The sequence below is a fragment of the Peromyscus eremicus genome, chromosome 6, assembly GCF_949786415.1.
Source record: "Peromyscus eremicus chromosome 6, PerEre_H2_v1, whole genome shotgun sequence".
Taxonomy (NCBI): domain Eukaryota; kingdom Metazoa; phylum Chordata; class Mammalia; order Rodentia; family Cricetidae; genus Peromyscus; species Peromyscus eremicus.
The window spans coordinates 82875392-82897865 of record NC_081421.1 but is presented as its reverse complement, the minus strand read 5'-3'; the positions used below and the strand labels follow the sequence as shown (position 1 = coordinate 82897865).

The following is a 22474-nucleotide window of genomic DNA, read 5'->3' as shown; positions in this document are numbered from 1 at the left end:
AAAACTTTTTTTTTTTTTTGCCTAATCAGTAAAAAAGAAGGCAGATTGGACTTGGCCTTACAACCACAGCTTGATTTATTTCGAACTCAACACAACAATTGCAAAGAAACAGATGTGCTAGCAAATAAAATGGAGAGAATGTGAAGCAAGAGTTGGCAGACACCATAAAAAGAAAGACTTTTCATTAAAATATTGACATGGCTGTCACGGGGGGCGGGGGCGGTGATCTAACGGGTTCATATTTACAAAGCCCTAATTGACCTTAAGAAAAAAAATGTTAGGATTCCCAGAAACATGAAAGCTTTGACCATTTAATTTCCAGGATGAGATCACAGACATGGTCGATACCAACTGTTTAAAGGCCTTAAGAGCCAGCCAAGCCAATTTAGCATCAATTTAGTACAATCAGCAACTAATGAAAGAGAAGTCAGGGTGGCCATAATATAATCAGTACTGCTCATGTCAGAGGGAAGAATTATTCTGCTGCATACTGCAGGAAGAGCCCATCACCTTGAATATCAGCAGAAACGACTACTAAGAGAATTACACTAGTAATACAAGACTCCAATTCCAATGGCACAGGAAAAATACATTTACAACATGTAAAAGATATGGGATTTTTTTTACCATCACCTTTAATATTGCTAGTAATTACCCTTAATTCAGTGCATGTCAGTGCTGTGAACCCATACTCCTTCTGCTTAGATTCCTTTTTGAGTGTGACTGAGCCTATTAAACCCAAGACCTTTCATATTGCCCATAGGAACGATGTCACGACTCACCCATACTCAAATGCACAGATGATTTTCATCCCCTCTTTTGCACATTTTCTGTTTTTAAGAAGTATGGTAAATATTTAGTTAGCCTTTGTTGAATTATAGCAGTAGGTGTCATCCAGATGGCCAAAAGATCACTTATATTTTCATAGCAAATTATGAGTAATTTCTATGTTATATTTTAAGACTTCCCCTATTCTATAGCATTGTAGGATGAACACTGTACTGTGCACTTACTTCAAAAAAATAATGAGGCATGAAACACCACAAAATGGTGAAATGTTGATGTAATTATTTTTAAGAATTACAATTAAATATTTTAAAATAGTACTGTTAACTTTATGAACTTAGTTCATGTGTCTGTGTTATCATGAAATGGATAACATGGACCAGTCTATTGTCCACATTGGGTTTGTTCAAAACCATAAAGTTTTGTGGAGTACCTGTCCCAAAGTAACCTAGTGATTGAGGCCACTGTCACTCTATGCTCCACACTACTGCTGACTCAGCTCTTCTGGACCACATGGAAGTATTTCTTAAAATATTACACTGTAGCTAGAGTTTTCCTGCCTGGCCCACAGTCAGGACAAATCTCTGTCACCTGCCAGTCCCACAGCCACTCAGACCCGACCAAGTAAACACAGAGACTTATATTGCTTACAACCTGTATGGCCGTGGCAGGCTTCTTACTAACTGTTCTTATGTCTTAAATTAATCCATTTCTATAAATCTATACTTTGCCACGTGGCTCGTGGCTTACCGGCATCTTCACATGCTGTTTGTCATCATGGCGGCTGGCAGTGTCTCTCTGACTCAGCCTTCCACTTCCCAGCTTTATTCTCCTCCTTGTCCCACCTACACTTCCTGCCTAGCCAATGGCCAATCAGTGTTTAATTTATTGACTAATCAGCAACACATTTGCCATACAGAACATCCCACAGCACTTCCCCCCCCCTTTTTTTTTCAAAAAGGAAGGTTTTAACCTTAACAAAGTAAAATTACATATAACTTGGGAATTTGGGCGTAGCTTCTCTTACTACTTCCTGCTGGAGGAGGGCGCTGTATCTTATGGGGATACAAGGAAAATTTTAGAATTATGAAATAGTCCATGAGGGTGTATGGTCTGAGCCAGTTGCCTTCAAATCATTCTGGATGTTGGATCATCTGGGCCATGGTGTCATCGGAGACCTTTCAGGGGGTCTTGGCTGATCAAATCTGATGTATCTTAATCTTGAACAAATCCATAGCCTCTGGCTTTCTGTGGGAACAAAAGCAGAGTCTCCTTTCCAAAGCAACGTATCCATATATCCAAATTTTGAAGTCATATCTTTAAAATATACATATTGGTTTAACTCAACATCTTTTATGATCAAATGTTTTTCTGCAGTTAAAAATCCCAAAGACAACACAATACAGATTCTCTGTGTAATATTCATCTTCATGTGGCTTATTTTTTATATTAATTTTACTGTCTCTTTAAAGACTTTATTTTTTAAAACTATGTATTTGTTTATATAACTGTATATATTACCTTTTTTGTCTCTTTCAAGCCTATGTATATTTTACACACATTGTAAACTATTACATCTGAATTTGTCTTATTGTGAATCTATTGCTTTAAACTGCAGCAGCTGTGGCTGCTGGCTCTGCCCACCTCAGCTTCCCAACATGGCCGTGGTACTTTACCGACAGCTCTGGGAGCTATCGTGGGTCTCTATGCTTTTATCCAAGCAGCGTGTAGCCCCAAAACCTCTTTTTTTATTTTGTACTAGCAAAGTCTAAATCCACCACGCAGCTTAATGTGCCACTTGCAAAGGCCTCATTCCCGCCATACTGCAGGTCGAGCACACGCTAGGAACTCATAAGTAGCTCAAACCAGCAGCTGCCGCTCATTTGAGAGAGACAGTTAGGAAGCTGTTTTTAGCTCCGTTTTAGAATCTTTTTTTCTCAGTTTTTAGGTGGAAACTCTTGCCACGACGTTGGACGCCATTTGTAGCTAGAGTTTTCCTGCCTGGCCCACAGTCAGGACAAATCTCTGTCACCTGCCAGTCCCACAGCCACTCAGACCCGACCAAGTAAACACAGAGACTTATATTGCTTACAACCTGTATGGCCGTGGCAGGCTTCTTGCTAACTGTTCTTATGTCTTAAATTAATCCATTTCTATAAATCTATACCTTGCCACATGGCTCGTGGCTTACCGGCATCTTCACATGCTGTTTGTCATCATGGCAGCTGGCAGTGTCTCTCTGACTCAGCCTTCCACTTCCCAGCTTTATTCTCCTCCTTGTCCTGCCTACACTTCCTGCCTAGCCAATGGCCAATCAGTGTTTAATTTATTGACTAATCAGCAACACATTTGCCATACAGAACATCCCACAGCATTACACTTATGTACTTTCTAACTAAAATAAAAATTAAAAGATTTTTAAAGGATGCTCAGCTATGTATCTATATAAAATAAGATTCTATTTAATTATATAAAACTTTGAAAATGTTTAATATACTGTGAATTCATTCTTTGAGAACTTCATATATATATATATGGATACACACACACATATATACATACATACATACATACACATTTTAGTCATATTTATCTTCTCAAACTCCTCCCAGATCCCCAATGTACCCATCCCAACTCTGTATCTTCTTTTTTTTTAATAATATGATAGATGATTGTTCAATTAGTGCTTCTCATATATACATGGTTGTTGGGGGTCATCCACTGGAACATAGTCAACCTGCCAGAGACCACATCCCAAGAGAAAACTGACTCTTTACCAGCAGCCATCAACTGTCAACTGAACCTCATCTAGGAGTGGAGACTCATGTGCCTCCATTCCATCCACGCTGGAATGTTGACTGGCCTAATACCATGTGTGCCACCAGAGCTGCCATGCATTCATGAGAAAAATGGTCCTGTCACTCACTGTTCATCCAAGTCCTCTCCAACCTCTGTTCCTACAGTCTTTCTAGCTGGCTTTCTGGTCATAGACAGCTCTGACATACATGCTTAAAAGTTCATCTGAACTGGAACCTTACAGAGTTTATTTTAGCCATTCTTTTTAAGTCATACATTAATTCTCCTTATTAGCATGCAATAACACTGATGATGACCAATGTTTTTTCATTGCTTTTTACGTCAGACATTTATAGTCTTGTGTAAGGTATGTAAAACACTATTAGTAGTCAACCTCATTTTATAGGCTGATGTCAAGAGTCTCAGTGAAGCTACATAACTTTCTTACTTGAGTCAATCCCACTTTGGTATTTCATATGATTCTTGGGCTGGAAAGATGAATCAATGCAAGAGCACTGACTGATTTTACAGAGGACACAGGTTTGATTCCAGCCCCCTGATCCAGCTGCTTACAACCACCTATAACTATAGTTTCAAGGGACTTGGTGACATATTCTGGCTTCCCTATGTCCCTCCATATACATATACATATACACATACATATACACATACACATATACATATACTCAGGTGCATATACATATACTCAGGTGTGCACACACATGCACAATAAATAATGAAAAAATAAAAGTATAATCCTTCAACCAGTAGCATGAACACTGCTGGGGAAATATTTAGAAGCTCAGAATCTCAGCCTTAACCACAAAAATGCAAAAAAAAAGAAAGAATAGAGAAGATAAGTGGGTGATATTAAAGTTTGAGAAGTAGACGACAAATAGGTATTTTAGCCTCAAGTAGACAGACTCTTAAGCCTAACATTTTTTTAAGCTGTCACTGTTGTTGTTTTGTATATTTTTTTATCACTTCATGTTCACAGAATAATGAGAGTTTAAAAATTGAGAGGATATATGTGCTTAGAAAACTTTCCATAAAGGTCAAGGGCTCATCTACTCCTCGCCTCATCAGCTTTTATCAGAATGTGTTTTACAAATCCAAACCATATTAAAATAAGAAAAATCATGAAAACTTAAACAAGTAGCCTATTTGTTTTCTTTCATCCATATAATTTAAGAGTGTTTAATATTTGATAGGTTAATAATAAATATTTTAATATAGTATATTGCATTTGGTTATGAATAGATCAAAAGAAAATACAAAGTGAGCTACCAAAGATATACTTTTATTGGGAACATGAAATAGAACATAAAATTTGATGGCAATTATCATTTAATCTATTCATGTTTAGAAACATATTGAAAGAGAAACACATAACTCAGTTAATTGTTATGAATTATTAATTGCTCACTTGAAAAGCGATGAGCAGGACTGTAGTTGTTGAAAATCTCTCTTTCTCGGTGGCTTTAACCTTTATGTCACTGGTTTCATGAGAACAAAGGAGAAAAGAATGACAACACGGTTCCCCTCCCAAACTAGAAAGTGACAAGACACTGAACATCTCAGTAACTAGACAAAGGTTAATCAAGACTGAAATGAAGTAGTTATTGCTGGCCCCACTCCGGCATACTTAAGTACGACTCTCTGGGGGCAAGCCCCAGGCATCTGAATTCTACTAAACTCCCCAGTTGGTTGTAATAATGCAGTCGGGATGGAAGACTGCATACTTTAATATTTATACATTCTCAGAAAGACTTACTCCAGCCATGAATCAACTCATAACAGGACCCAAAGTGAAATGCAAGGTGAGCTGCAACTTGCCAGCCCAGTTAGAGCTGGAGATAAGAAGAACCACAGCACAGTGGATGCCAATGTCATCTTACAGGCCAGTGTTGTCACTAGATGGTCAGCAAAGTAGGCTAAGATGCAGAACATGCTTATATTTTAAAGTATCTAATTCAAACACTTTCTTCTTTCTCAAACATCATTGCTACATATTTATTCTGTAGTATAAAAACAAAACACAACAAAACAAAGAAATAAAAAAATCCTTCAAAACTGGAAGGTGTTTTCATTCACTAAATCCAGGAATTTATTACTTAGTGTCAACATCATAACTGCTATAACTGATTTTTTTTTATTTTATTTTTTATTAATTTTTTAAAATTTATTTTACATACCAACCACAGTTTCCCCTCCCTCCTCTCCTCCCGTTCCTTCCTCTCACCTCCTTGCTACCTCACCCATCCACTCCTCAGAAAGGGTAAGGCCTCCCATGGGAGTCAACAAAGCATGGCATATCAAGCTGAGGCAGGACCAAACCCTTGAGAATAGGTTCCAAAAAGCCAGCTCATGCTCCAGGGACAGGTCCTGGTCCCATTGCTAGGGGTCCCACAAACAAACCAAACTATACAACTGTCACCCATATGCAGAGGGCCTAGGTCAGTCCAATGCAGGCTCCCTAGCTGTAGGTCTAAAGTCTGTGAGCTCCCAAGAGCTTGGGTCAGCTGTCTCTGTGGGTTTCTCTGTCATGATCTTGAAGTTCCTTGCTTATATAGTCCCTCCTCCCTTTCTTTGACTGGACTCTTGGAGGTCTGCTAAGTGCTTGCTTGTGGATCTCTGCATCTGCTTCCATCAGTTACTGGATGAAGGCTCTGTGATGACAATTAAGGTAGTCGCCAATCTGATTACAGGGGAAGGCCAGTTCAGGCATCCTCTCCACTATTGCTAGGAGTCTTAGCTGGAATCATCCTTGGGGATTCCTGGGAGTTTTCCTCCACCAGGCTTCTCCCTAACCCCACAATGACCCCCTCTAACAAGATATCTCTTTTGTTGTTGTTCCTCTCTGTCCTTCCCCCAACTCAGCCACCATATTCCCTCATGTCCCCATCCCCATCTCCTCCCCTCTACATATCCCCATCCCCACTGGACCCCCCATCCCCATCCCCAGTTTGCCCAGAAGATCTCATCTATTTCCCTATCCCAGGACGATCATTTAACTGCTTTTTAATTGATTTTTCTGAAGGGAACTGAAAACTTAAACTACCAAATTTACTTTACCTTAGCATATATGATGACTATTATTCTAAAATATATGTTACCAGACTCCCAATTATCATTTAAAAAAATCAACATCTTGGATATTTATTTTGATAACTCCTTCATCCCTGCTAACAGCTATCTTCTGTTCTTCACAAATTTCTGTTTATTCTCAATTTGTTCTTTAAATAAATGGAGTTATTAAAATGCATTCACACTTGTTTTTTAAAATAAAGAAATAAGGACTTTATATAGACTATGGCAGAATTTTAAAGGTGATAAATAAAATACAGTATTTCCAACTTTGGTTAATAAGCTAAAATTCTTACACCATAAAGGAACATCATAATCTGTTATCGCTGCAGACTTGAATACTTCATTGTAGCTGAAGTTTTCCTGTATCCTGCCTGGTCCACAGCTGCTCAGACCCAAGTAAACACACAATGGCTTATATTAATTAAAATTGTTTGGCCATTAGCTCAGGCTAACTACTGACTAGCTCTTACACTTAAACTCAGCCCGTTTCTGTTAATCTATAGGTTTCATAGCTTTACCTGTGTGCCATTACATGCTGTTCCCTGGACAATGTGCTGGTGTCTCCTGATTCAGACTTCCTCTTCCCAGAATTCTCTTTGTCTGCTTATCCCACCTATATTTCCTGCCCGACTACTGGCCAATCAGCATTTTATTAAACCAGTGTACAAAAGCATTATTCCACAGCACTTCATGATGAAGAAAATTGAGGCCTCATTTATGATCAATTTGTTTATGTAAAATGAAGATGAAAATGGAATCTACTGCATGTCTGTGACAGCTAAATAATACAATGCATTCAAATGCTTAGCCTGGTTTCTGACACTCAGTAAGAACATTTAGTAAGACAATCTAACTGTAGGAAATGATATCCACCTCTGCAGGTTCATCTACAGTTTGGATTAACACACTTAAATAAGCAATCAAGTTTCAAAAAAATGAAAACAAAATGAAATATATGTTAGTCATATTTGTTTCTGAAAAATGGAAGTCTAAACAATGTGTGAGATTAACAACTATTGTGCCTTGTTATTAGTTTGAGCTGTCATTGCCACCTATAAATGCAGCATTTTATCTAATACTTTGTCTAAAACAAGTGTCTTCCAGTTTCTTTTAGTATCAAGTAAGTAAATAAAACCCTTTGTTGTAAATTTTCATCCACTAAAATGTACCCTAACCTTAGCAGTAATTCTTTATCAATTTTAGCATCGTCCTGAATCTTAGAAATCATGCTGTAATGCTAAAATGACTCCCTGCTAGACATGTCTTGAATTATATGATTTCTAAACATACCAAAACTAGACTCAGCTCTCCTCTGGGACATAAACCAATTTCTCAGGAGTGATTGTGGGACAGTTGCGATCCTTTGAGCCACCATCAGACCTATTGAATACATGCTATTTTCAGCTTAGTGACTATTGACACTCTTCAGGATTTGTATGTCAGAAATGTATTCAGTCTCTTCTTTTTTTCAGAATTCCTCGGGAGACTTTCGGCAGGGTTATTTGGCTATTCTTAGCAAGTTCACGCTATGTGCTATTTTTTAGCAGAGTTAAGGTTTCTCGTCTTTCACTAGAAAAATCCTCAAATTGAGACTCTTACTTTGAAGAGAATAAGGTTGTTTATTCTTATAGATCTTTAAAAATAGTATGAGTAACAATTTAACCACATGTCATGCTGTCCTTGAAGTGAAGTTGAATTTTCATAGTGAATCAAAAAGCATTAGTAACGGAGAATAAGTTAATAATTACTCTAGCTTTAACAATGTCACTCTTACCACAGAATGTAAAAGTGAAATGGAAGCATAAATTCTAAAAAGGAGGGAGGATGACAGTGTGGTTATGTTGCTGTCACCTTCAGCATAAGTATACTGGTCACACTGTCAGGGATCAGCCAATTGTGTTGAAATTAAAATGTTCTCTTCCTGTATTCTTCACTATTGTCATATCATTCCATGCTTTGACACTGACTTAGTTATTTTTTTCTGTTACTGTGATAAACCACCATGGCCAAGGCAACTTACAAAATAAAGCAATTAATTTGGGACTTACAGTTTTAGAGGGTTAGAATTCATGACCATCATGGGAAAGAGCACGGAAGAAGACAAGTAGGCATGGCACTGGAGCAAGACGGAGTGAGTCTTTTGAAACCTTAAAGTCTACCTATATTGATAGACCTCTTTCCACAAGGCCACACCTCCTAATTCTTCTCTAATAGTTCTACCAACTGGGATCTAAGTATCCAAAGATGTGAGTCTACTGGGGGCATTCTCATTTGAACCACAACAGAATAAATGTACTAGTCACTGAAAATACATGCTGAGTGAAGACTCATCAAAGGAGAGAGAAACAATACTAAGAGCAGGACTCTGTAAGAGCAAAGTAGGAGGGATAGGCCAAACAAGAGACAAGTGTTTATTGACCCTTTGAACTTTGCACTACCATAAATACTATATAAGAAAAGTCAGTTTAACACAGATCTTTCTAAGAGATTCTTAAACTAGAGGAGACATGAGGCCATAGAGTAAAGCACAAATGCCCTGCTCCTAGTGCATGGGCTATCGTACTTGCCCTATAATACCACAAGGAAAGAAGGCACTATGCTAGGTCTACTCTAGCTGTACAGCTTTCTCACATAGCGGTTGGAATCCTGTCCATTCCCCTTTTTAATGAATATAGTAGAGAAAAATTATGACTTATCCATCCTAAGAATTCACTTCTCAAAAATAATAATTATACTACACAGGGCTGTTATCAAATTTATATCAAATGCCTAAACACTACTGAGAACAATTCCTGATGTTTTGTTTGTTTGTTTGTATTGGTTTTTCAAAACAGGGTTTCTCCATGTAGCCCTGACTGTCCTGGAACTTGCTCTGTAGACCAAGCTGGCCTAGAGTTCATAGAGATCCTCCTGCCTCTGTCTCCCAGATGTTGGGATTAAAGGCATGTGCCGCCACTGCCTGACTAATTTTTGGTATGTAATCATCTCCATAATAAACATTGTTGGTAATATCTGCTATAAGTAGATGCCAGTAGATAAGCTTAATGAAGAACTAGGAAGGATTTGCAATTGTCAATGAGCATTGTTATACCTGTAAATGCAGATACCAATCATAAGTGTTGGTATTTAAGCCAATTTTCAAGATAGTTAACTGTGAATGTCCGTTGTAGGAATGTAACAGGTTGCTCCTCATAGACAGTGTCCTCAACATGTCTTCCTTAAAGTGGAAGTGTCATAGAGATAAGGATTTCACTGATTTTCCTTCCCTCATGAGGTAGCAGGCATCACTGATCTGCAATTCTATCCCCAGGAAGTTTAAAGAAGTTCTACAGAGTACTTGAACATTGGGCCCCACTCTGGATTGGTGAGTCCTTCCCCTGGGTCCCTGAAGTGAGAGAATGAAGCTTCCATTCACTATGACTCATGTCTCTAAGTGTAATTGCATATCTTAAAACAGCACTTAGCACTAACCATCTACACAGTGAAGGAAAGTTTGCATCTGTGTCCCATTTTAGACTCAAATTTTATTTTGTGAAACACCACAGTCAACTGTGTTTGTTAATCTAATGGAAGTTAAAAGTAGTCTGTTGTTTCCCCACCATCAGGAAGACAGCCACCACCTGGTCTTAGCTCCAAATTTAACACCAGTACAAAAAAAAAAAAAATAACATTCCTTTAGAGCATAGATTTCTGTCTAAAACTTCAACCAGAAGCCGACAGTCAAAAAGGACACTGCAAAACATGTTTGCTTTCATGAGAAGACAGGAGTTCACTGGGGATCTTTTCTGTCCCTCAGCATGGTCCTAGTTTCCAGCCACAGAATATCATTACTCACTGAAGAGCGTATTTGAAAACACCGGCAGAGATCATGACCAAAGCTCCCCCAGGGAGAAGTCAGTACAGAAAAGTCCTATTTTCCCCTTCAATGTACTTAAGATTTTCCTGCTGACCGTGTCTTTCTTTTCAAACTGCCATGACTCTAATAAATAGCAAAGAAATATGCCATGCAGGAAAATGTTGCTCTTAAAAAAAAAAAAACACTCATGCTATAGCCATCTTATAAATTAAATTACACTAAAAATATTCCAGTAACAAGTGTATCTGGGTCCTTAGTTGGCTTGGACGTGCCACATATATTTCATTTATTCTTCAAATAACCCTGCAAGGATATTCTAGCATATCTATTTTATAGATGAGAAATATGAATTTTAGAGAGATTAATTTGTCCAAACTAGTATGAGTTAGAGACATTGTAAAGTCAAACTGCAATTCTTACTCTTTGCCTCAAATGCTAAGAAAATTCAATACAGGAGTTACAAACTAGACCCATGTCAAACAACTGTCCTTCACTGCTGAGAGGGGACCAAGCAGAAACAATGTTCTGACCACAGTTCAGCTATACCATTGGTTTGCTTTCAGTGAGGTGTTCATTAATGTTAGTGTCCATGAACATGAGGAGCACCACATAAGAGAAAAAGAAGTCTCTGGCTTAAAATAAGTATTGATGACAAGGACTAACCAAGGATTCTCTCTCTCTCTCTCTCTCTCTCTCTCTCTCTCTCTCTCTCTCTCTCTCTCTCTCCCTCCCTCCCTCCCTCCCTCCCTCCCTCCCTCCTCTCTCTCTCTCTCTCTCTCTCTCTCTCTCTCTCTCTCTCTCTCTCTCTCTCTCTTTCTCCCTCTCCCTCTCCCTCTCCCTCTCCCTCTCCCTCCTTCTGCCTGTCTCTCATGGGCACACTCTCTCTCCCTCTCTTTCTCTCCTTTTTCTCTCTCCCCCTCAGTGTGTGTGTGTGTGTGTGTGTGTGTGTGTGTGTGTGTGTGTGTGTGTGTCTTTCTATCTCATCATTTTATCTTCTACCAATAATAGTAAATGTTTATTTGCTGCTTTATGTGCAGTGAACTTTTTTTTATCTGGCTCATCAACTAATGAAATGCACACTTGCACACTCAGGACACACTAGTTATGCTCAGACCAGCTCTCAAAGGGAATCCTCAGGTGTGTAAAGAGAAGAGATACTGTAATGATGCTTACCACTGAGAAGCAGTCAATAGTTTCATGTAGGCCTAGCTGGTAAAACAATGAGGTATCGTATCACTGAGACTATGTAAGTTCCAGCCCCACACATCTTTTCACATGAAAACATGACTTGAGTGTTCTGACCAATTACTCACATCTGTCAAAAATTCAAATAAACAAACACTAAACAGTAGTCCATTTGGCAGACCCTACAACAGTGATCTTCAGAAATCAGCACCCCAAAGGAAAAACAAAAAAAGAGCACATGTAATAGTTACGTATATTTAATCACAGATTCAGATGTAAGGAATAATGATACCCATATCTACCACCACCATTGTGGCAGAAATTTTTTTATCATCTTATTTCATTTTCACTAAGTCCCTAAAATAGGATATCATGTTCAGCAATTTATAGATGAAAAAAACTAAGGCTTGGTGAGGTATAAAACATGTTCAAAGTCATGAGATGTCAACAGCAATGAATAATCCTCGGAAATCAGTTCTCTCCCTTTCTATTCCACACCAAGTTCACTCTCCTTCAAGTTCTGTGTACAGAGGACTGTGCTATGGTGACTATGATAAGCTTTGTAGGGGAGATGAGAAAGACTGATGAACATCAGACACTCTCATGGTAATTTTTAGAAGGAATGAATTGTCAGTATCCACAATTGCTCAATAGCCCTGTGTGGAGATTCTCGGGGCTATAGAACTGAATACTTGATGCTGGACAGGAAGATGCCCTTCTCTTCCAAAACAATGGGCTTGTTCTTTATCAACAGCTAAGGTAGAGCTTGTGGAAAGCAATAAATTCCTGATTCACTTTGAGGGTCCAATATTCTCAGACAGGCAGGGCAGCTGCAAAGTGACTCTAGGATGCAGCTCTGTGGTGACATGGAAATTAACTGCTGTTGCACGTCAGCCTTTTCTGTGAAATGAGGTGACAGCCCTGAATAACATGGTAGGAACAATATGTGGGAGAGCCTTTGTTCTAGTAGCAGCTTTCACAGTGCCATGTCCATCTTACATGGTCAGGCTCCCTCTGTTGCCCTGGAGACAAGGAAAGGCAAGAATTCTCTTCATCATCGAATCATTAGCTGCTGGGTACAGACACACTGTCTCAGCTCTATGTCCTATGCTCTGCTTGTCATCTGTTCTAGAAGGGTGTGTGAAGAGACGTAGAGGTGGTTTGATATGCTGACAGCAAATACTGACAACAGGATCTTTGTGGATATAGACTAGCCCTCAGTCAAGTTTAGAAAGATGTGTCCACTTGGAGAAGGGATAGGAGTTTCCTCTGACTAAGATACAATGGCTCATTCTGATGGAAGATAGGTCATCTCATCTTCATGTGAGGTGGGTGGCTAATGAGAGACAGGGCTATGAAATGGGACAGCAGAAAGAATCCTGGAACTCTGTGTAACTTTAACTTGAGTGAGTGGCTCTGCTTAAGATAAAAGACTAAGAGGACAGGATGACCCACAGGAATTTCTGACACACTGAATGGGCTGGTTGGATAAGCCACCGGTTACATGCCTGAACACTACTTGGGTTAGCAAAATTAAAACTCCTTACATAGCAAGCAGGTTTCTCTGTCCCTAATATGAAACTTTGGGTTGAAGAATGGAATTCGGACATGTGGAGTGCCAGTCTTCTTGTAGATACATGTCTAATTCTAATTCTGGGGATTCTGAATAAATAGGATCACTTGCTCCGGAAAGTGAGTCACACTTCTTCGTTTTCAAGAAAAGAAATTGGACCCAGCAAAAGGCTCAGTTCTGTTTGTTTACTGGGAATACTGGCTGAAATTGGGGATATCCTTTGAATATTACACTGCCCCTCATCTAGTCTGCCATCTTCAATGAGAATTGAAGCTAGAGGGACCCTTCTAATCCAGGGTTAGTGACTCCACTAGGGTTCATGTCATTCTGTAAATGAGTTGATTTGGCTATGCAATGTCCAAAGTTACTTACTTAACATCGTACAAGACACCAGACCCCAGTTTGGATAGCATTCATGTTTTGATGGGTTATTGGCTCTGAGAGGTCCACTATAAAAAGTATCTCTACGTGATTATTCTGTAATAGTAAGTGTTAAGTGTGTATGTAATTACACACAGCATTGTACCATAAAAATCAGTGCAAAAATACATGATTCTTTCATAGAATTGCTACATATAACTGTATGAGTATGTGCCTGACATTCCTACATTTGATACCCCATTGAGCTCAATGCATACAGAATCTGGGAACATTTCTTAATATCATGATCAACTATAAGATACATATATTATCTTAGATATTCATGTAATAATCTGATAAAAATAGATTTATCTTGAATTTGTTTCCTTGTTTTGAGTTATCTAGAAAACACTATTCATTTTTCCACTTGTAATAATTTATTTTTTATTAAAATTTTTGTAACAAGAAAAATCACAACATTCTTTTAAAATTATTACAGCTTGAATCTTCCATAAGCTGCCAGAATAAATTATTTATGTTGGAAGACTTATGTATAAGGATACTTTTACTGCTTAATGTATTAGAAAATTACAGATCTCATACTTTGCCATATTATCTTAAAAAGCAGAACATTAATTTCCAGCCAGTTGTATGTTACAAGTATTATGAAGAAATTTCTCTCAAGACATTTTGTATCAGAGAATCCTTATCTTTTGAAAAGGTTGCACTCTCGGTGTGGAATGTTTTATCCCATTAACAGTAGAACACATTTTCTCAAATATCCCAAGTGCAGATATACACAACTGCAACATATTCTTGTCTACAGTTTGGGAGTCTTATTCACCATATGTTACTGTCAACGAGTGAGACACCTAGAACAATAGAGAGCTGTTTCAGAATCCCCTTACTTTCAATCTATTATTCAGGTTAATGGGGATGACACATTGGTTTTCCTGTTATATCACCACAGTGGCAATCTTCTAAAATTAGGGACTGCCAGTCTAGGGGGATCAGAAGAACTTTATATCATTTTAAATTTAACTTCAGTCTACTCGGGAGCTGTTAGAAGTGATTAAAGGAGATTTCTAGCCATTGTATTCAGCCCAGTAGTCTGGAAGTTCAAAAGGTAAAAAGCATTTTTCACCATAAATAAACTGAGAGACAAAATTATTTTCAATGAAGTTTCAATTTCAGTGAAAATAAAGTAGGTAATTATGTTGGCTATTATTGAGGTCACTGCCTTCATTGACCATCTGGTTTAAGATTAAAAAATAAGTGTCATTTGTGATATGGACAGAAATGAGCAGTGTCCATTGCTTCCTTTTTAAAGTCCTGTAAATTCAGTTAATTCACATATTAACAATCTTCATGAAGCAATTACTGGGAGGAAAAAAATGACTTAGTGGTCTTTTAGAAGCTGAAAAACTTGAGGGAATGGGGGAAGGGGGAAGGAAAGAAATATGTCATGTCTTACCATTAATTATCATTGCCACATTTCCATAGTTACTGTTTTTCATATGATAGTTCATTGCATAACACTGTTGCATGCCAAAAAAAAAGTAGCAGACCTGATTTATCATTCCAATTTCTGTGGTCTTTGTATGTGGAATCTTCAACTTTATTTTCAAGCTAGAAACATTACTCCCTAGTAAGAAATAGGATTTAATGTTTGCCTAATTTTGCTCTCTTGTCTGTCACCTTAGAAGGGATCAAAACAACACAGGAAATTGGGTGGATGCTCTTTAAAGTCCTTTTCAATGCATAATGCCTATTTTATTATTTCCTTCTACATCCTAGAATGTCATTACTGGATTTTTGCATACATGTTGCTGCTACCTCTTATTTCTGGAGCATATCAAAGGAGAAAAAGTTACATTTCTTTGCTTTGTCTTCCTTTGCAACTTTTCAAAGACATAAGCATATTGTTCAAAGAGAGCGAGAGAGATGCATTTAATTTGATTTGAGTCTTTTACTTTAGAACGGCTTTTATTCACACATCCTTTGTAACAATCCAGGTTTGTTGTGTTGTGTTCTGCTTTCCTAACACAGAGGCCACTCGCTTCAGGTTATGCTATTCATTCAGCCTCAAAATAGAACACACACTTTATGAAGGTCTCCTTTTCTGAGTCCATGGTTGTCGGACAGGCTTTCAAAATACCCTTGCTGTTGAACAGAGATGTCAGCCTAAAAACAAGAGAGAGGGAGCTGGAGTTGGAGCAAAGCAGAGTAGAAAATAAGTTACCAAGAGGAAAACAGAAACCTGTATTTTCAGTGTGAGGTCATTTCTATTCAGTCAAGCGGTTAGGAATGATTCACAGTCAAGATTAATGATTCCATACAGGTGGAGGGAAGGGTTCAGCAACATCCCCAGCAATTGCTCCTGACAAAATCCATTATGCAATGACTCTCACATGGAAGTGGGTGTTGAAACATCACTGGAATAGAGGCTGCAAGCCACCAACATGTCACAGAGGAGCTTTTCTGGGGCAGGGGCTGGGGAGGTGGCATTTTAAGACAGAGATCAAGAGCTGGGTACTACTTGCAGAGTAAATTATTTACTTATAGATTTTCTCCTGGGGGTGGCAAAAAATAAAAAGTCAGACATCTGCCCCACTGCCACCTATCCAAATGGACAGTTGGGAAGTAGAAATGAAGTCAGTGCTTAGAAGTACAAGTATGACTCCCTAACAACCACCCGTCTGCACACCCACACCCACACTCACCTCTGCACTGCTTTTACTCTGCTCCTTCCTATTTCTTTAGAGCATTGAGAGCAGAAAACACTTTCCTAGGTCAAGGGACAAAACCCTTTAAAAGTAGTACTCAGCGCAAAGAGCGTGAGGGCAGGTGTGGGCAGCAGAAGCAGTTGCAAGGTTGCAGATGGCCAGTTTTGTTTCTTGCCACAAGCTTCATGACTGCAGGAGTGCTCTAGTGCCCAGTGACTGAGATGTCCTTGCTCCTAATATCTCACTCTTAGTCCCCTAGACTACTTGGGTCATTAGTGGCTTTGTTTACCATGACACGGCTACTCGGCTCTTGTCTCAGGAAGAGCAAGCTGACTTCACATCCGCTTTCCAAGAGATACTATTTCATCAGGCAGGACCAATTTTGCACTTTGGAATAAGCTTGGCAATTAGATGGACACAAAGAAATCCAATAGTTTCCTGTTTGGACTATAAAATTGTTTCCTCCATTGCTAGTGGTATAATATTGACTTCTTACAATTATGTATATATTGGCATCTTAGCTGTATGGCCTGAGAGAGAAGACTCACCCCTCTGTGGAAAGAATAGCTGTGATTATTGGATAGCACTCCACAGCACATACCCTTTAGCCCCACTTTAATGCCAAACTAGAAATTAAGAGGTAGCCTGGCTGTGGAAATGAATGAGGAAAACTGTCCATCCATCACCAAGAAATGATCCCTTCTCTGAGGAGAATTTTCTGATGGATTGCCAAGTGCATAATATTCCCCTGGAGCAAGACTGCACACAGGAACCCCACTGTGACACATTCTCTGATGTTTAACTCCAGAGGGCTCAGCAGCCCCATGAACTGGTTGTAATTGTGTCATACAGTTGCTATCAGGTCTTAAAGTCAGAAGGTCAGGAAAGTTTAGCTAGTTTCATTTAGCGTGAGGTAGAAGTGCAATTAAAACCCATCAGAAAAGCCTCACCAAAGCCCATTATCTCTGTGCTATTTTAGGCCCTTAAAGGATGTGTGCTGCATTGGATAACCTTCAGTTTATTCAATAAATATGTATGCAGCACGAACTGTGTCAGCCACTGTTCTGGATACTGGGGTTAGCAAGGTAAGAAGGACAGACACAGACTTTGAGCTCATGGAGATGCGTTCTCCTCTGCACTCATATGACAGTGTTAGGAGATAGGGAACCAGTTGGTGTCCTCAGCAAAGGCCTTTTCTCTCGTGGAATAGAAGGCAGCAAATACAGCTGTAGAGCGTTGAAAGAGAGGCGGAGATGAGATGGAGGGAGACAGGCATCGCATCATTCACTATCTGTGAAGCCAGGAAAAGTAAGAGGTGTGGATTTTATTGTGAGCTCAGTGGGCATAGAGGATAGTGGTATGTTTGGGGCCTTTTCATTTCAAAAAGAGTAACTCTGAGTATTATAGCACTGTGGACAATGGATTTCATGTGGCAATGGGGAGGCCAGATAAGAGGAAGTGAGATCACAATTTTCTAGGTGAGAGGTATGGGCAGCTTGTGCTGTGTTTAGGGTAAAGCAGATAATGAAAGTGGAGGGAGCCAGGAACTTCTGGAGTCCTGTGCCAGCCTTTGCACTTGGTTCTAAATCTAAATTTCTAGATAGTTTAGAACCAAGATGCCTTGGTTTCTTTGTATTGACTCTGTCATGTAGATATCTTGTCCTGACAGCTTCTGCCTGATTCTGCTTAGTGGATAGAGAAATGGGAACTCAAGTTGTGAATGCTAGTTGATGTCCAGTGTGATGGTCAGTCAGATAAAAGAGCTTAGTGGTCATGTCCTTGCATCAGGTTGATCCCAACCATTGCCTGGATAACTCAGATGCCTTCCTTGAACCTTGGATTTTTCAGGCCTCTGTATGACAATGTCTACTTTATAAGATTAACAGAATTAACTAAGTCAAAGACAAAAAGTGCTTAGAATAAAGTTTGCTACAGACCAAGTGCTCAAAACACAAATGGCAGCTTTCACATTCTTTTTTATCATTTGACAGAATTGTGCTGCTTGTAAGGATATATCAACATGATTCCTTTTCATCACTAAACCTAAGAAGTACTATATAAAGAAATCATGTTTAAATATCTCTTCTAAATAAAAGAAGAACTAAAATTTGTTGCTTGCTATATGCATCATAGTCAATTCTATCTCTTTTAAACATCTCTATAATCAAAATAATTACCATCTGTGGGCAATCTTTTTATAGATGGGTATCTGTTTTCATCTCCAAATCTCTCATACCAGGTAATAACCTGCTGTACCCATTTCACAACCTGAGAGCCTAGACTCAAAAAGGTCCAAAGCCAGTGAGTTTGTGATCTAGGATGTGACTCTCGGTCTGTATGACTCACAGTCCTTCCCAATTTTCTTAAATCATGGGTAATAGACTGCACAAGGCTACCTCCAACTATCAAAGCCATCATTAAAGCAATCAGGAAATTAGACTTCTCCCTTCTCCTTGCCCTGTGCCAGCTCAGGTTTTCAATGTGCCTTGACTAGTTCCCAATTAAGAATGTTCTGAACTTAATTCTTAGCCTAGTTAGCATGTATTGATCATGCATTTTGATGTCATTAGTCAAGCCAGCAACATCAATATGAATTCATTATGGGCTTCTCAAGAAATAAAATGAAAAGGGTTGGAAATCTCTGAAAACCTTTTTTTTTTTTTTCATATGGTCATTCAATCTTTTCCCATTATTCTCACTTTGTTGCTCTTGGCAATGTAGTTTAGGCTCTATTGATGTTAGCATTGTAAGCTAAATCTATATTATATGCTTTATCACTTGGCCATAAAAATTCATTTATCTTGAAATTTGGGCATGATTCTTCTTTACTGACTGAATTCTTTGTCATAAAGTTTTGTTGTGTGAGTTATGTAGTTCTAGAAAGAACAAGATACAATGCCGATTTATGATTCCTTTGTTTTTTTTCTGCTTATTCCTCCAAACAAGACGATGAAATTAAAATAGCAAGTGAATAACCATAATATTAATTATAGGGTTTTAGCTGTGTAAGCATTACAGCTAACAAAATCCAAGGGTTCTCAGCAGAAAGTTGTCAAAAAATACATTTGTGTTTTGCAAGGCTTGATTTTCAAACACTTTGCTGCCTGGTCCATGTCAGGCAAGGGTCCTGGTGATAATGTGGGGAGTCAATGCCACATGTTTATCAAGTTGGTGTCCTTAGTCATCATTCATATCATCATTTACTAAAATTCAATAATTCCTATAATATAGGTGGAATGAAATGTTTGGTGTAAGTTTAGAAGATTTGGGGTAGTCTTAAAATTATAAACTTTCTTGTTAGACCGGTGGTTCTCAACCTTCCTAATGCTGTGGCCCTTTATATAGTTCTTTATGCTGTGTTGATGCCCAACCATAAAATTAATTTCCATTGGTACTTCATAACTGTAATTTTGCTACTGTTATGCATCATAATGTAAATATATGTGTTTTCCAGTGGCCTTAGGTGGCCCTTGTGAAAGGGTCATTCTAACACACACACACCCAGGAGTTGTGACCCACAGGTTGAGAAACACTGTGCTATGTTATAGACTATAAAGCAGAAGGCTTCTAAAACATGTTTTCCAAAAACCAAAATGAGTGACAACAAAGTGGAGCTTCCACGTTTGTTTACACGGGCGCCTTGCTCTCAACTCAGTACCTTTTGAGGTGTGTTGTTCTTTCTCCCTTCTTAACACAAGCAGAAACATCAGCTTTGTGTTCAGGAAAAACTCTTACATAGCTTTTAGGAGAACTTGTGAAGGCTGGATTGTCACAGAGCTAGAGACAAATCTTGGCTCCTCAGGATGCTCAGCTGACAAGTAACCTCCCTAACCATGACTTCTCTTGCATGACTTTCCCAAGAGGTGATAGAAACAACTGTCTATTAGACACAGGTAGAACACCAACGACAGACCAAATCTATGATTCCAGTTCAGTCTAGTTTAATAAACCAGTGGATTTCCCGAGGTTACTTACAGGAGCATGAATAGGGGGTTACTTTCACAAGCATCAGTTACTCAGGTGACATCATTGAAAACACCAGCACAGGTGACATCTCACAAAACCTGCATCCTTGGAGCTCCCTGCCCAATTTGTATACACTTCCACTGAAAAGTCTCCACAACAGCAATTGCACATTGCTTACACCTTAGGAATGTGTCTTATAACTCTCTCATGAGTTTCATGAACCCATTCCCTTCTCTCAACAACAGAATGTTCCAGTCCTAAGAAAATAGCTTCACAACATCCTCTGTCTTTGGAAAATAGGTGTGCCATGTTCTAATCTAGCAGTTTTCAGGTTCATATGAGTCTTTTCTTTTTCTGCAATCAGTGGATTAACTAGCTGGCCAAGCCAGCCATTGCTTAGATTATTGACCAGAGCATTTGCTTTGTAGGTAGACTTGACAAGCATTAAAAAAAAAAAAAAAGAGTTGTAACCTGCAACACCATTAACCTGATTAAACTTTGGTTTACACCTGAAATAGATACTAAACAGAATGTAAAAATGTTCAAAAACTTTGACAGGTTAGGAGCACCTGGTGTAAAAGGCACCACTGTCTAGAATGGTGTGAATTGGATCCATAGGAACAGTCAGACACAGCGGTGAAGGCAGATACCCTGGGAATGTGGGATGAATAGCACCAGAGGACTTTAGGTGAACCAAGGGGCCTACACTCACTGGCCCTGTAGAAACATAATCAGAACCCTAGAAGAGAAAATCAGATCAGCCAACCTGAGTGGGATCACTAAATCTGAAACAGCACATCGGTGGCAAAAAAAAGTGTTTAATGCGGTGCAAAGTAGGGCTTTGACTCTACTGCCAAAATAAGCCAGAGTTTGCCTCTCTTTCTCCTGTACCTTTACATGGGAGTAAAGTAGCCTAATAGGAGCTAAATCCAAGATACAATTCAGTGAAAGACCTTAACATCTGTAAACATGATGCCTATCTATAGACAACAGAGCAGGGACACCCACCAAGTAAGACAGGCATCACCCTCCGGGCAGCTTCATGAGGGTAATTCCCTGTCACTTGGCCCAAACCTGGTGCCCAAGTCATTCTGTTTTCTTTACTCTTTACTTCAGGTTACTCTCCTTCCCACAAGTCAAGAAATAGAAGCAAAATTTGGAGAATGCCACTGAGGGGAGGGACTTACCACTTGAAGGCAGGGATGAAAACTCAGATTACTTTCAATTGTGCTCCAGAAATGATTTCTTCCCTCCACAGCCCTGAAAATGTAGAGATTGTCTGACAAAACATGATTTGAAAAGCAAAAAGTTACTGAGAATTTCTTACTACATTCCAGACAGAAACCACAGATGCTTAGGATCAAAGATAAAAGATATGCCTGAGGTTACAGAAATAAAAGATATCTACTACCCTCACTGAAAAATGCCAGCCAATGTCTCCTTGGTGACAAGCATTTCATCAGTGTGGACAATGGAAGTTGGAAAGCAATGGCCTATTTCTGATAGCTTGTACTATACTTGAGAAGACAAGAAATGCATATGGAGAAGGAACATTTGTCATAGGATTAGTAAAGCCCAATAATACATGGTACTTATGGATGAACTGTCTATATATCAGGAATTGTTCTATTTTAGCTATACATACTAACTCATTTAATTTACATAACAGTTTTGGGGTAAGATATCAGATATAAAATTAACCATTTTATTGATTAAATGATTATTGGTTGAGTGACATACACAATCAGCTCTTGTTTGATGGAACCAAAGTTTAAATCCAGGCTGTTTAAACTCCATCTTCATTCACATCCATGAATGTCTCACTGTGTAGACCATCTGCCCTGTGGCTTCAAAGGTGAGATGACACATGTGGGTCAGGACAATCAGAGAAGTCTTCTTGGTGGAACTTGTCTAAAAACTGAACCTTGAAGAGTGGGTGAAGAGTTTAGGAAAGGACACACCTATAGCAGAGTCACTGAGTCAGGGTGAGCTGGGGATACTAAAGGGTCAGGAGAGTAGCATAAACAGTGCTTAAGAGTCAAAGCGGTGTCACTCCTGGTCTTACACCTTCTGGTCTACCACAAGGGTCCTTGGTAAGATACATAGGTTGCCATAAACTGGAAATCATACTAATAC

The 22474-nt window shown here is 38.9% G+C and overlaps 1 protein-coding gene across 1 annotated transcript in view; it reads left to right on the top strand.

Annotated features, from left to right (window-relative positions):
* The window catches only part of Ntng1 (netrin G1), a 344033-nt gene that overhangs the window by 303491 nt on the left and 18068 nt on the right, over positions 1 to 22474 (top strand). The gene's annotated exons all lie outside the window — the stretch shown is intronic.